Source organism: Alligator mississippiensis, chromosome 1 (genome assembly GCF_030867095.1).
Source record: "Alligator mississippiensis isolate rAllMis1 chromosome 1, rAllMis1, whole genome shotgun sequence".
In the NCBI taxonomy this organism is placed as follows: domain Eukaryota; kingdom Metazoa; phylum Chordata; order Crocodylia; family Alligatoridae; genus Alligator; species Alligator mississippiensis.
In genome coordinates, this window is record NC_081824.1 from 286970059 (window position 1) to 286983447 (window position 13389).

The window sequence follows — 13389 nt, forward strand, 5'->3', positions numbered from 1 at the left end:
ATAAAAATCAGATTTAAAAAAATACATGCATTTAAATTATTCTTAAGTTTTTCCTTTTAAAAATAAACCATCTTAGAATAAAATTTGTATTTAATACACCATAAGATAAGGTATAATTTAGTATTATCTATTTTCTCTTTCCTTGCCCTTCTCTCGAATCGGTGAATACCCCACCGGACTGCGGCTCAGCTCACTTAGCCCAACCCCACAGTATCGGGAGATGTGGCCCGTTCTTCCGCACCGATAACATACCACCCCTCTTGGGGACCCTTTTTTCAGAGCTGCCTGGCATTCCCCTTCACTCATAAGATTCTCCTTTGAGACCCATAGGCCCCGTCTGCTTCCTCTTTCCTTTTCCAAGTTAGAGAAAGCCTCTGCCAAGCGTAAGGCTTCCTTGCTGGTCTGTGGTTGGTGCCTCCACACCCACCTCTGAGTGTCCTCCTCTAAATCCCAGAGGAACTGCTCCAGTAATTATCTGGTCTAACACTCCCTCTCAGTTAAATTTGCCTACCGGCAACCATTTCTGGAGGGAATCTCGTAAGGATTGCAACAAGCCGCGGGGCCGCCTAGCTTCTCTCGGCTTTCAAGCCCGGAACGCTTGCCGGTAGCTCTCGGGTGAGATCTCTAGCCGGTAAAGAATCGCAGCTTTGACGGCCTTGTAATCTCGGGCCTCCTCCTGTGACAAGGCCCGGTAAGCGGCCTGGGGTGATCAATCACCAGTACCCCTAACTGGTGACCCCACTGGCTCCAATCCAGCCCTGTCTGGATGGCCGTCCTTTCAAAGGCCTCTATGTAGGCTTCTGGATCGTCATCCTTTGTCATGCGGGGCATCTTGAATAGTGCAGCGTTGCGCTGTATCCATTCTTGTTGGTGGGCCCCTGCAATTGTTGTACCTCCAGCACCTACCCAATAGCTTGAATGGCTTGAGTAAGTAACTCAGCATGGGCTATCGCCAATGGTTGCATCTTGCGTCACTCCCGGATGGGGACCTCTGCCCTGTTAGTGCCGAAGCAAGTTTCCCGGTGTGGCGGCGAAGCACCCCCACAGGCGAGCGAGGGGGAGCAAAGGGGACCCACAGACCCCAGACCCTGAGAGCAAGCCCCCAGAAGGGCATACGCACCGTCAGAGGGGCAGCGGGAGGAAGAGCCGCATCCGCGGCCGCAGCCGCGCAAGCCGCCATTACGCCGGCTCTGGCAACAGCTGTTCCCCGTGCAGCGAACAGCTGAGCCAATCCCAGCGGCCGGAGCGGCCACGGCGGGAAGATTTAAGAACGCCGGCAGAACAGGGAACGCGCGAGAGCCAGGGAGAGAGAGTATGGGTGTGCTGCCTGTGCCGCAGGCTCTTGCACGGGGCAGCGAGGACCCCGTCTGCAGGTCTCAAACAGGCAGCGTAGGCAGGAGCGGGAAGCCTGCCGCCGGCAGCCAAGCGAGAGGCAGCCAGAGAGTGCACGCTGAGGCACTCTCTCAGCGTCCTGAAGCGGCAAACGCACAGGAGGCAGGGGAGCGCCCTGTGGACGGGAGGAGAGGGGAGACAGCGGAGGCCCTGGGAGGGGGCTGGCACCAGGGGAAGCACCCACCAGCTCCCCCTGGTTCGGAGGAGTATTATCTTTAAGGAAGGAGGAAGGAGAAACCCCTCTCAGCAGGAGGGAGGACTACCAGAACCGGTCAGGGGCCATCATACTGGGCCTGGCAACATCTGGACAACATTGCCCAGCAGTTGGCGTGTGGACGGGGTGTAGGGGAGGCGGAGCCTCGTGGATCACTGCGTCCAGTAACCGTGAGTAACACCGTCTATCGGGAGGTCCCACCCAGGATAAAGATCTCCACTGGAGACCCCTCGGAACGTAATCGATTACATCCAAGTCGTGGCAGGCGAGTTGAGGGGAGGGGCCACACCCCGATAGGCCAGGCGGAGCGAGGCACGGGCTCCACACCCGGCCAATGCACCACTGTGACGTCGGAGGTCTTATGGCTAGTGCCACCCATTGATTAGGTAGCCCTGCCCCTCGTCCCGCCTGCCACGACTTTGCTGATATATTATTTTGAGAGGGTTCCAGTGGAGTTCTTACTAGAGGGGTTCCCTGACACAGGTGTACTCACAGTTGTTGCCTACGGTGTTCCGCAGGTATCCGCCACCCCTACACCCCGTCCACTCGCCAACCGATCATGTGCTGGTGGGATGATGACCTTCGGTCCTCTGCGGGCTTGACCGCCATTGGTTTCACCAATGCAGGGACTCGGACTCAGCTGTACAGCTCTGCCAGCCTGTCCTCTTGTCTCTCTGGCTCTTCTGATATCTCTTTGCACCCTTCCTTCCTAACTTCCCTAGAAATAGTATTCCCCTTGGGTAGGGCAGCTCCTAGAGCTGCCTTCCCTTACCCAGTGGATTCCAGGGGATTCTGCACCTGTCCCTGGCTCTATTTCTCCTAAGGGCAGTGCTCACAAACGCAGGGTGCCTTGTTGTTCCCCTTGCTTTCCTCCTCTCAAGGGGAGTACTGGCCTCTCCCTGCTCGCTATCTGTTGCAAGGTAGGAAGTTTTCACTTGTTTTCCTCTGCTAGCGGCTTAGAGGCTTCTCCTGCCTCTTGTGCTGGTACGGCACAGCCTAGCTGGTCTGGCCTAGCACGCCAGACCTGCTACCTCCTCCCTCCCTCTCCCTCTCTCTGGCTGCCGCTGCGGTCTCGGCTCCAGCACTGCTGGGTCTCCCGGAGGTAAGTTACCCCCTCTGGGGTTCTGTTCCGGGGTTTTGTCTGCCCCGCAGCCTTTCCTCACCTCTCCTTGCCCATGATGGCAGCGCGCCGCCGTCACACAGTAAAATTAAATTACAGTAGAACTCAGGTACCAGAATACAGGTTTACTATTAGCTACTTAGAGCATCTCTCACTCTCCATTTCCAGTCCTACCCACTGTATAAGGATAAAGATGCTTATCTTGTTGGGGTCCTTTGACCCTAGCTGACTTCCTGCCCCTGGGGCAGGGGGCTGGCCTTGATGATCCTCAAGGTCCCTTCCAGCCCTATGAAATCAATTAAAATAATTTACATAACATATTCTTTTAAGTTGAGGAACCTCTAGTAAAAACTCTGGAATTAAAGACTGATTTTCTTCTATTTAGGAATGAGGACAAAGCATCTAAGCTTTGAGGTCAAGCTTTATAGATATGGCACAGTAAGTCGTGTATTAGGGGCTTGACCCTGCAAAGGATGCAAGGATCAGCAAAGTCATCACAGGTATTGGAAACCTGGCCTCTGACTCTAGCATGATCTGGATTATCCACTGAGCCCACCTGGATGGTATCAGACTCCTGTTTTAGTCTCTCTGCCTGAGCTCTGCTCTCAACTTATGGATATTTATGATTCTGCACCCATAATGGAGGCCTGTTTTCCAACTCATTGAAAAACTACCATTTGCACAGTACCTACCAACCCCCTGCTTTTCAATAGTTTTGGGTACTTCAGTTAAATGGCCTTTCTTAGTTCCTTTGTATATAGAAATATGTAAACATTAACATCCCAGGTGCTCTAGCCATGTCTCTAAAATAAAATACTGCAGCACATAAGGCGAGAGGGTTACAACACTGCTTCTCAGAAGGCAATGAACTTGAAGATGCCGATATGGACATGTCTGAGCCAGCTGGATCAATTGGTTAGTAAACTTACTATTTTGAAACCATTCTTATGGCTTGCCTACATATATTTATTGCATTTCAATGCTAGTAAATGATAAATGTATTACAGTAATCTTAGTTATTTTATGTGGATTACTTATGAACTTCAGGACTGTTGTGTTCATGCGTTAGTGTTGGTTTGTGAGAGCATTAGTCAATTGTACCTTTTACATATTACCCCTGTACTTCTGAAATGAGTTTTATTGATCAGTGTAAGCAAACATACAAGCCCTAGGTAAAGATGTCCAGAGTAGAATAAAATTTTCATAGGAATTTATTAATTTTAAAATACAAATTTAAATATTTTTTCATGCTGTTTATATTGATAAAGAAAAAGGTTTAAATAGAAGAAGAAAGTCTTTTTGATTTATTGAATATTTTCCCTATAGAGCAAGGTCTGGAAAAATTATATAATTTAAACACTGCATAGTAAGGTGCATGACTCAAGGGCTGCAGCTCAGCTGCAGGCAGTAAGGAAAGGATTTCATGCCGCTTAGGAGGGCTGTGTCAGCTGATGAGGATTATTGGCTGACCAAAAAGAAGTTAAAAGTGCCCAGGGAAGGAAGATGAAGGATAGAGAGAAAAGGTTGCGAGGCTAAAGGCAGCAGCATCAAGCCAGGGTACTTTCTCAGGGTCTGTTTAACCCTTTATTGTTTTGCACTTGTTGATGGCCTGTGTTGTGTCTTGTGGGGGCAGGTTCACCCCAGGAAGAATAAAGATTGTGTTGTGCAAGTGACAACCCACTACACACTGGATAAAAAAAATCTGCAGTGGGAGGGATCTTTCATTTACAATATCATTTTTTAAAGTAACGCACTGAGTAATATTCTACCTCGGTTCTTTTTAGTAAACCAAGGGAGGTTGCAACTATTAGCAGCCTTTACTTTTTAATGACTATTTAAAAAAAAAAAAAAAAAAGATTCACATGAACCATGAACATGTGTGCATTTACATGTGCAATTAATCTGAAGCAATAAACTCTGAAGCAGTTTGAGCCAGAATAAACTATTCCTGGGTGCAGCATCTACACATGCACCCAGGACAGCAGCAATTTAAGTCAGGGTGGAGCAGTTTACACCAGCTGATCAGCTCTGGGTGCCAGGGGCAGAGGGGCTGGCTGAGGCACAACAGTGATGGTGTGGAGCTGTATGGCTAGGTGGCAGGCAGGAGTCTGGCCCCCAGCTGGCTGGGCTGACTGGGTGCAATTTAGACCCATGGTGAGCGTCTTTACATCTGTTTACTCTCAGTAAATTACCCCAGCATAAAATAGTACTATCCCTAACAGTACTGTCTTACTATAGTGTTAATTAGTTTACTGTAGCCTTATACCATATTATATGTAGAAGGGGATACTTTACTCCACAGTTAATTAGTCTACTCTGCAGTAAAGTGAATGTGTAGGTGCGGCCAGTATGACTGACTTTCTGACCATTTTGTTTCAGGTTCCAGCTTAGATATAAGAAATTATGAATGTCCACTATCTGCAATGTCTGCAACTTCAGAATCATCTATCTTGCTACCAGCAGTAGCGCCACTAAGTATACCTCCGACAAGGTGCGTCCTAATTAGCTCTGCAGTAAATGTCTTAGTGCCTATGTGTGAGGCCCTAGTAGGCTGCAGTAAACTAATAGACTCTGCTGCTCCAAAGTACTATCCTGTGCTGACAGTTTTTAGTGAACAGCAATGCATGTGTAGATGCTGATGGGACTTATTGGGGCACAAGGATGCTTCAATGTGGGGCTGCCTGCCAGCTAGCCCCACACTGGAGCACCCTCGTGGCCCATCCAGCCCCTCCACAGCATGTTGAGCTGGGTCAGAGCAGCCCTGGGCTGGCAGGCTGACCCCCCCCAAATCTGCTGCCACCCAGGGCTGCTCCAATCTTGCTCAACATGCTGCAGTCCTGGGCACATGTTCAAAAAGCAGCACCCGGGAGCAATAAACTTCAGCCTGATACACACGGGAGTTTATTGCTTCTAATGAACTGCATGTGTAGACATGCCCACAGTGAATTACCTGCATCCAAAAAGGGCCTTTCTTCCTTATAAAGTAAAACTATGGCTGAGTTCATAATCACAGTCAGCAGAGTCCAGCAAGACAACATAGACAAAAAGATTGCTTAGCTCATTTATGCAACAAATTCTCCCTTTCATCTTGTTCAGAACAATCATTTCTGCCAGTCATCAAGACCACATTATATCTACCCAGCAGAACAGATATTGCTGGAAAGCTTTTGGATACAGTGTATGAGAAGGAAATTGAACAGTCTGCAAAAATCATTGAAGGGAAGGGTTCATTTGAGCCTTGATGGACGGAGCAATGTACAAGATGATCCACTAACGTGCTTGTGTGACAACAGAAGATGGGATTGTTTAGTTCACAGAAAGAATTGATACATCAGGAAATACTCATACTGCAGGATATTTAAAAGTAGTAGCAGTAAAAGCAATAACAAACTGAGCAAATATTCCGATGTCGTATGTAGCCTTGTCACAGATAATGCTGAAAGTGTAGCAAAGATTGGAAGAAACTTAGAAGATGATAATGAAGCAACCTGAAACATAAAACACATGAGCACAGAGCTCATTTGATGCATCTTTCAGCCAAAGATTTAGGTACTCCAGAGATAAAGGAACATGTTGTTGAAATTGCAAACCACTTCCATAAGAACCAGTTTGCTTCAGCTTCACTGAAGAGAGCTGGGGATCCAAGGACCCAGGATGTACAACGGGATTCAATGGCTGGCTACTTTGAGCTATTTATTAACAACGGGCCTCTTATGACCATCTGTGAAGAGAATTGTGACAAAATCGATGGAAGTATCACAGCTAGAATAATCAACATTGGGCTAAAGAGAAATTTAGAAGATATACTGAATACACTAAAACCTATTTTCATGGCCTTGGACAAACTACACAACGATTGCTGCTGTATTGGAAATGCTGTTGAAATTTGGAAAGAACTCAAAGAAACATTATAGCTAGAAATACCTAAAAATAAAGTTAAATTGCAGGCAGTAAAGAAACCGATGGATTAAGCACTTACTCTGCCTCATTTGCTTACTCATATTCCTTAACACAGAGTACCAGCGTAGATGCCCAACTGCTGAAGAAGAAAATTCTGGTATGACATGGGCATCTCCTTATCACCCAGCAGTCATGCCAGCCATAATAAAGTGCGGGACTAGAGGTGAACCATTTAAGTAGCACATGTTTGCTGAGGATGTCTTAAAGAAAGTCACACCAATGAACTGGTGGAAGTCTCTAGCAAAGCACCCGGAACCAGAGTTTGCTGAAGTGCTAAACCAGCTTTTGCCAGCAGCAGCTCCTTCTGCAGGTGCAGAAAGAATATTCTTTGATGCATTCAAAGCTGAGAAATCAATTGGGTGTTGAAAACTCAGGAAAACTTGTTTTCTTTCTTCCAATCTATGAATAAGAAGTGAGACAAGGATAAGATTTATATGCTCTACAAACTTGAAAGAAAGTAAAAATTTTTAAAGCAGCCTAGGTAAAAATAATAACTGTTTCATTTTAAAGAGAATTAGGCAAGCAGGAACTTAAGCTCAAAAGATTTTTACCTAGGCATTTTAGAAAAATTTCTGCAGGCTCACCTGAAATAATTAGTTTAAGTCAATCACTATGGTTCATACTTTTAATACAATAAAAGTTAATACTAGTATTTAACAACTTATTTGTAAATGTGCACTATGTTTTGATTTCCAAAGTTTTTGCATCCCAAATATTAAAGTTTTGTTTAATAAATTTGAAGCATAGGTTTTGTGTGTTTAATTAAGTTGAAGTTGCCATCTTAATGCAGCTTGATACAAATATGAGCAAAAAGTTAATCGTCTAGTGAATAAGAGATACATATTTCAACATTTTATAGCATAATAAAATGTAGGATTTCTAACAATGCAAATATGTTAAAGTAGATATAGATATAGTTTGTGTACCTAGGAAACGTATGTACCAAATCTACTGTAAAAACCGTATTCAGTTTTAATTGTTCTATCAGCCAATGACAGTACACCTTTCTTTATAAAACAAACAAAAATATATACAATGGGAAATTTGATTAAAAAAATCAATCATTTAAATTGGGCTTTTGGCTTGCTGATTTAAATCATGATTTAAATCACATTTATTTAAATCAGTCCACCTTGTCTGGTTTAGCTATGAAAAATCTAACCAGATTATCAGCTGGAGAAAATCATCATCGTGCTACTATAGATCAATTAAATAAATGAGGATCTGACTGGGTTCAAGCTTAGAAAGCTGCCATAGACTTTTTGTTTTTTGTCAGTTCTTGGATCATCATCCTTTGTGGTAATGGAGAAACACAAATTCTGATGAGAAGAAGCTTCTTCAAAATAACTTCTAGTTGTTTCAGTACCACCTTTTTCCAGCTCCTGTCAGTCTGGCAATGAAATTAAGGACTCTGGCAATGAAATCAAGGACACCAAGGATAGGATAAGAAAGCAGAAAAAAAAAAAAAAGCTGATACATATCTAATAATGTTCCTAAATAGAAATCTCATCCTCTGGCATTGGCAAGGGATGTATTAGTATTCATTGCACAGTTAAAAGTCTCGACTTGGGCATCAACGGCTGGATGAACACAACACCTTAATTTATCTGATCTTTATGAGTCAGCAGAAATAGCGTAATGAGTCTAGAAGATGATGGAAGCACTCTATGCATTCATCTGATGACATTTAGGGGTAAATCTTCCTGCACTGTCTGCGTAACAGTGATTTATTGCAGCAGCTTCTATTATAGCCTACAGTCCCAACCTGAAATCCTGCAAACCAGCCAAACTGTCTCTGAAAATCAGTGTGTCAGGTAATAGACCCGTATGCCTGATCCTCCCAGCAAGACATCAGGGCTTATAAGGGCAAAAGCAAGGGCAGGTATTACAAATTGGAGCTACAAAGTTCCAGATGCAGTTACTCTAAAAGTGTACAGCCAATAGCCTGGAAAATGGAAAATCTGCTCTGGCACTGGACAATCTTGACAACTCTGTTATTTACTTGTTCCAAGTGTCAAGTATGAAAACACATTACAATGTATCAGGCTGTGGACTAGTCTGCTTAGGGAGGTGGTGGTAAACACCTATCATCCAACAACCTAGACCACGGGTTGTCAACCGGGGATACACGTACCCCTGGGGGTACTTGGACCGGTCCTAGGGGGTATGTGCAGGAGGGGATGGAGCACCACCACCTCCCAGGAGCAGGGCTGGGGTGGGGTGAGGGCAGTGATGCCCCCCGCCCCACACTACCCTCCCTTCCCACTCGGCATTCAGCCATACACTTATTGAACTTCTGTCCAAGATCACCCCCAGATTTAAGTTAACTCACAGTCCCCCAGCATCTCAAGATGTTTTGTACCTCCTTTTGCAGGGTGGATAGGCTAGCCTTGGCCCAAGCTGTTTGCTCCAGCCAGCAGCACAGGCAGTACAGGCGGTCCTCGGACTTACAACACATTTGGTTCCTGAAAACTGCGTTTTAAGTTGAAACGCTGTAACTTGGAACCAATTTTCTCATAAGAAACAATGTTATAAATGGGGGATTGGTTCCTGAACCAAGGCCCGATACCCTATCTTAACCAAAAATAACCCAGAATTTTGTACTTGATCAATTACAGATGAGTAATATAGCTACATTAATGTATTCATATTGTAAATTGCAATCCTATTGATTTCGAAGGACTTCTTTGTGGTGACTTTGCTGGACTTTTTGAAGGGCTCTTGGCTGGAGTCTTCTCTGGACTTTTTGAAGGGCTCTTGGCTGGAGTCTTCTCAGGAGTCTTGGCTGCAGGTTTTTCTGGAGTCTTGTCTGCTTTCCTAAAGAAAGTGTCCAAGGAAGTTTGGACAGATGTTCTCCAGGGTGACATGATTTCAGTTTGTTCCGAGCAATTGAGAAAGGGAAGGAAATGTGGGAAGAATGTGTAGTTGATATATAATATCAACTACAAATTGACATAACTGACAGAACTGTTTAGATAGGAAGTATGGAGGGAGAAACCCTGAAAAACAGAGTTTTGACCTACTATAAATCATAGGATAGGTAATCTCACTTTGTAGATGTAGATTGCATTCCTTAAGGTCATCTGTAGAGTGGTGTGTTGCAGTAAATGAGACTTACTTCTGAAAACAGGCTCGAAAAATATTGCAGCTGTGCATGGATGGTGATAGTAAATCTACTGAAGGATAGTGCTTATGCATTGTCTACTGGCTTCTAAGGCTAAAAACACTAAGATCCTGGGAAGGGAGCTGGGCAGCCCAGAGTTGCATGTGGCAGGGAAGAGTCTGTGGGTGGGAGTAGCATTTTAGCACCCAGCTCTCTGCTAAGCTCTGTTTGGATCCAGATGTGCTGCCACCTAGCTTACCTGCAATGCCCAATCATGTAAGTGTTTTTAGAGCAGGCCCTGCTCAAAACCCAACAGCCAAGGGAGGTGCCAGCACCCATCTTATAGAGTTAACCAGTAGGAAGACCTGGCCTAAATTCTCTCTTCTGCCTGAGTGAATCTAAACTTGTACCTCTAAGGTGACAGCTTTAGCCACCAGACTAGAGAGTATTCTGGGGTAGAATCCTGTTTGAAAGCATTGATAAAATTTAATGAGAAATAGTGCACGTGACTCAATGGTTAGGGCACTCAGGGAGTAGGAGAGAGAGAGATTCTAGTCCCTGTTCCGGCAGCTGTAGCAGTATTTGATATTAAGTGTTCACTGGAGCAGGGACCATAACTCAGGTCTCCCTACTCCCACATAAGTGTTTTATATGCCAAGGAGTTGGATAAAATTGGGGTATCATGACCACCACCTTCTCTTCCCTTTACAGCCATAAGAAAAAAACTGATATGTGTCTAAGTTTTATAGAGGGCATAAATCCTGGTTGGAAGGATGGAGCCCAGACTCAGATGGCTACACGCCTCAAAGAAATTAAATATGGGACCCTCACCCCCCAAAACTTTCTCTTGGTTAGTTCAGGTGGCTTCCTACTGTTTTGAAGGGGAGGAGGGCTATCCTTGGGTATGCTCCTGGTTCATTAGATAGACATGGCATGTAAGTTAGGTGTTGAAACACTGAATATTACAGTGTTTAACTTTCAGGCACTTTGCTGCCTAGTGAAAGCCCCTAGGTCTCTTTTAGGTTCTTGCTTTGGATCTACAAAAAGGGAGAGTCTAATCTGAACATTTACAACAGTGTTTTCTGTTGTGCTTTGTATTCAGTTAAGATTGAGTCAGTCTCAGAAAAAGACTAAGGCAGTAGAGCCACCGTAAGCCCAGGCCTAGTGTGTGAAACAGTTAAAAAGGTTGTTCTGTGTGTGGAAACTGAAGAAAAGGCATCCTGAGTGGAGCATACTGCTTTGTAATCATTAGGTATTCATATCTCATTCCCTAAGAGCACAACATTACTACAGGGTTATACTACTGTTTTTCCAGTTTGGTAAAGGATGCACAAGTAGAGTCAGGAGACCTACTAGCAAAGAGGGTGAATTCTTATATTTGCATATACATTTGTTTACACATCAGAAAAACAAATGCTCTGACACAAATTTGCAAGGATATTTAAGGGGAAAAATAGGGAAAATGACCATTAAGGCAAAAGTAAGGTAATTAAAATCCTTAATTTTAGCTTGTCTGTTATAGAAAGTATTGCAACAGAAAGCATGCAAAAAAATGAAGCAGGAAGTTGAGCAAAAAGTTCCTATAGGTCATATTAAAAACAATGGTAAAATGTCATTGACATTAACAGACCCAGAATATAACTGCCATGGCAGTACACATGGCACTAAAACTCCTGAACTGAAATGTTTGCATCATCATTATGATCATGTATCACAGCATCATCATCGTCATCATCATCTACTTTGGGCTTTATCATCTACTTCCTGCTTCAGTTTGATAGCCTACAGCATTCTCTAGGTGTAACTCACATTGTCTCATGGGAAAAAATAGAGCCTTGGCAAATCTGTCCTTGGAGTCTATCTTGCCACTCATCTCTGACTTGGAAAAAAGGATTTTTTTATTTCCAGTTTCAACCTTGACATCATCCATCTCCTTCACTTCTTCATTTAAAGTATGAATCATTTAAGCTGTTCTATCCCATTCATCACTGCAGCATCGGGACTTTCCTCAAGCAGTCTTCATATACAAGGAATGCTTCCCGGAGATCCTCATAATTCTCCTAAAGAATATATGAGAAAATTCTCACTTTACAGAAATGGAAGAATGGAGGCACAAAGCTTAAGGACCAGATCCAATTTTCACTGAAAAGGAAAGACTTATTGGCCACTGAGGTGTGAAAAAAACCCCAGCACTTTCCTGGGAGAGGAAGCACATCAGTTTGACCTAGGTCCCCGGTGTCTGTACAGATTGATGCTTTTATCTAATAGCTGATTGAATCAAAAGCACAAAAGAGCCCTGCTGACGCGCCAGAACTATACAGATGCTTGGTGAGCTGGGTCAAACTGATGCAATGCCTCTTCTGGGCATGCGCTGTGCTCGGCACGAGCATGCACTGAGCTGAAATTAAAGCGCTGGTTTGTTTTTTTTTAATGTCTGTAAGCAGCCAATAAGTTTAACGGGTGTTGGACTGGGTACTAAAACCAGGTGCCTACAATCCAAAGTTTACCAGCACAGCTACATTGGTTGGGATGTGATAAGAGCATACCCTAATCCTATGTTCGCAAAACCCCTAGTCTAGTGTGACTGTGGCTATGCCTACAGAAGGGATTTGGGGGGGGGAGATGGTCTATGCTGGCAGAAAAAACCTGCTTTTGGCAAATACCATGTCTCCACTAGGGAGCTCTGTAGACATACCTACACCAGCTTAGCTATAGTGGCACCACCTCTGTAACGTAGACGTGCTGTAAGAAGTGACTTGCCCATGGTCCTGTAGAAAGTCTGAGAAAGTGATAATGTGCACGTGTGTGTGAGCATGCACTCACATGTATGAATCTGTATTGGTATCTACTTCAGCCTTCTCCTTTGCCTCTATCACATGAACATTACTCTGCTCTTTCTTTACCTGTCTGTAAGCAGCCACTGAGAATGCACTGTCTAGCTGCAAAAATAATGGAGATGTTTTTGAAATAGTTTCTATGGTTTGAACTGATTTAGGGGAAAGGCAGTTAAGTGGATTAAGATTAAAAGTCTAACACTTCCGTGTTCCCTAAGGGGGAGAGTGGCAGATAGTAGCCTTAATACTGGCAAAAAGCATCACAGAAATAAGTGTTTGTTTTCCTTCATGTGTGATATGGGGGCACATCAGCAGCAGCCTCCTTTTGGTGATATTGATTTGCTCTCTGATATTTTCAGTGCTGTGCTTTAAGCACTTCAACTGAAGCAATGCAGAAAAATATATACGAGCTATAGGACCTCTGTGCACTGTCTGTTACAAGCCTGCATCCATTCAATTTAATGGATAGACACTCAAATTGCCCATTGACAGTGGGGCAGGCATACAGATTTCTCTCTAATAGCCTTGAATCTTACATATATATATATATATATATATATATATATATATATATATATATATACACGCAGACATATATATACATGTGTATGTGTGATTTTTTTTTTTAATTTGTCCATCTCTTTAAAGGAGAAATGCAAGCAAGTCCCCCCTCTCCCCACCCCAAATTATATATTATTATATAATTTGGGGTGGGGAGAGGGGGGACTTGCTTGCATTTCTCCTACACCAGCTTTAGCTATAGTGG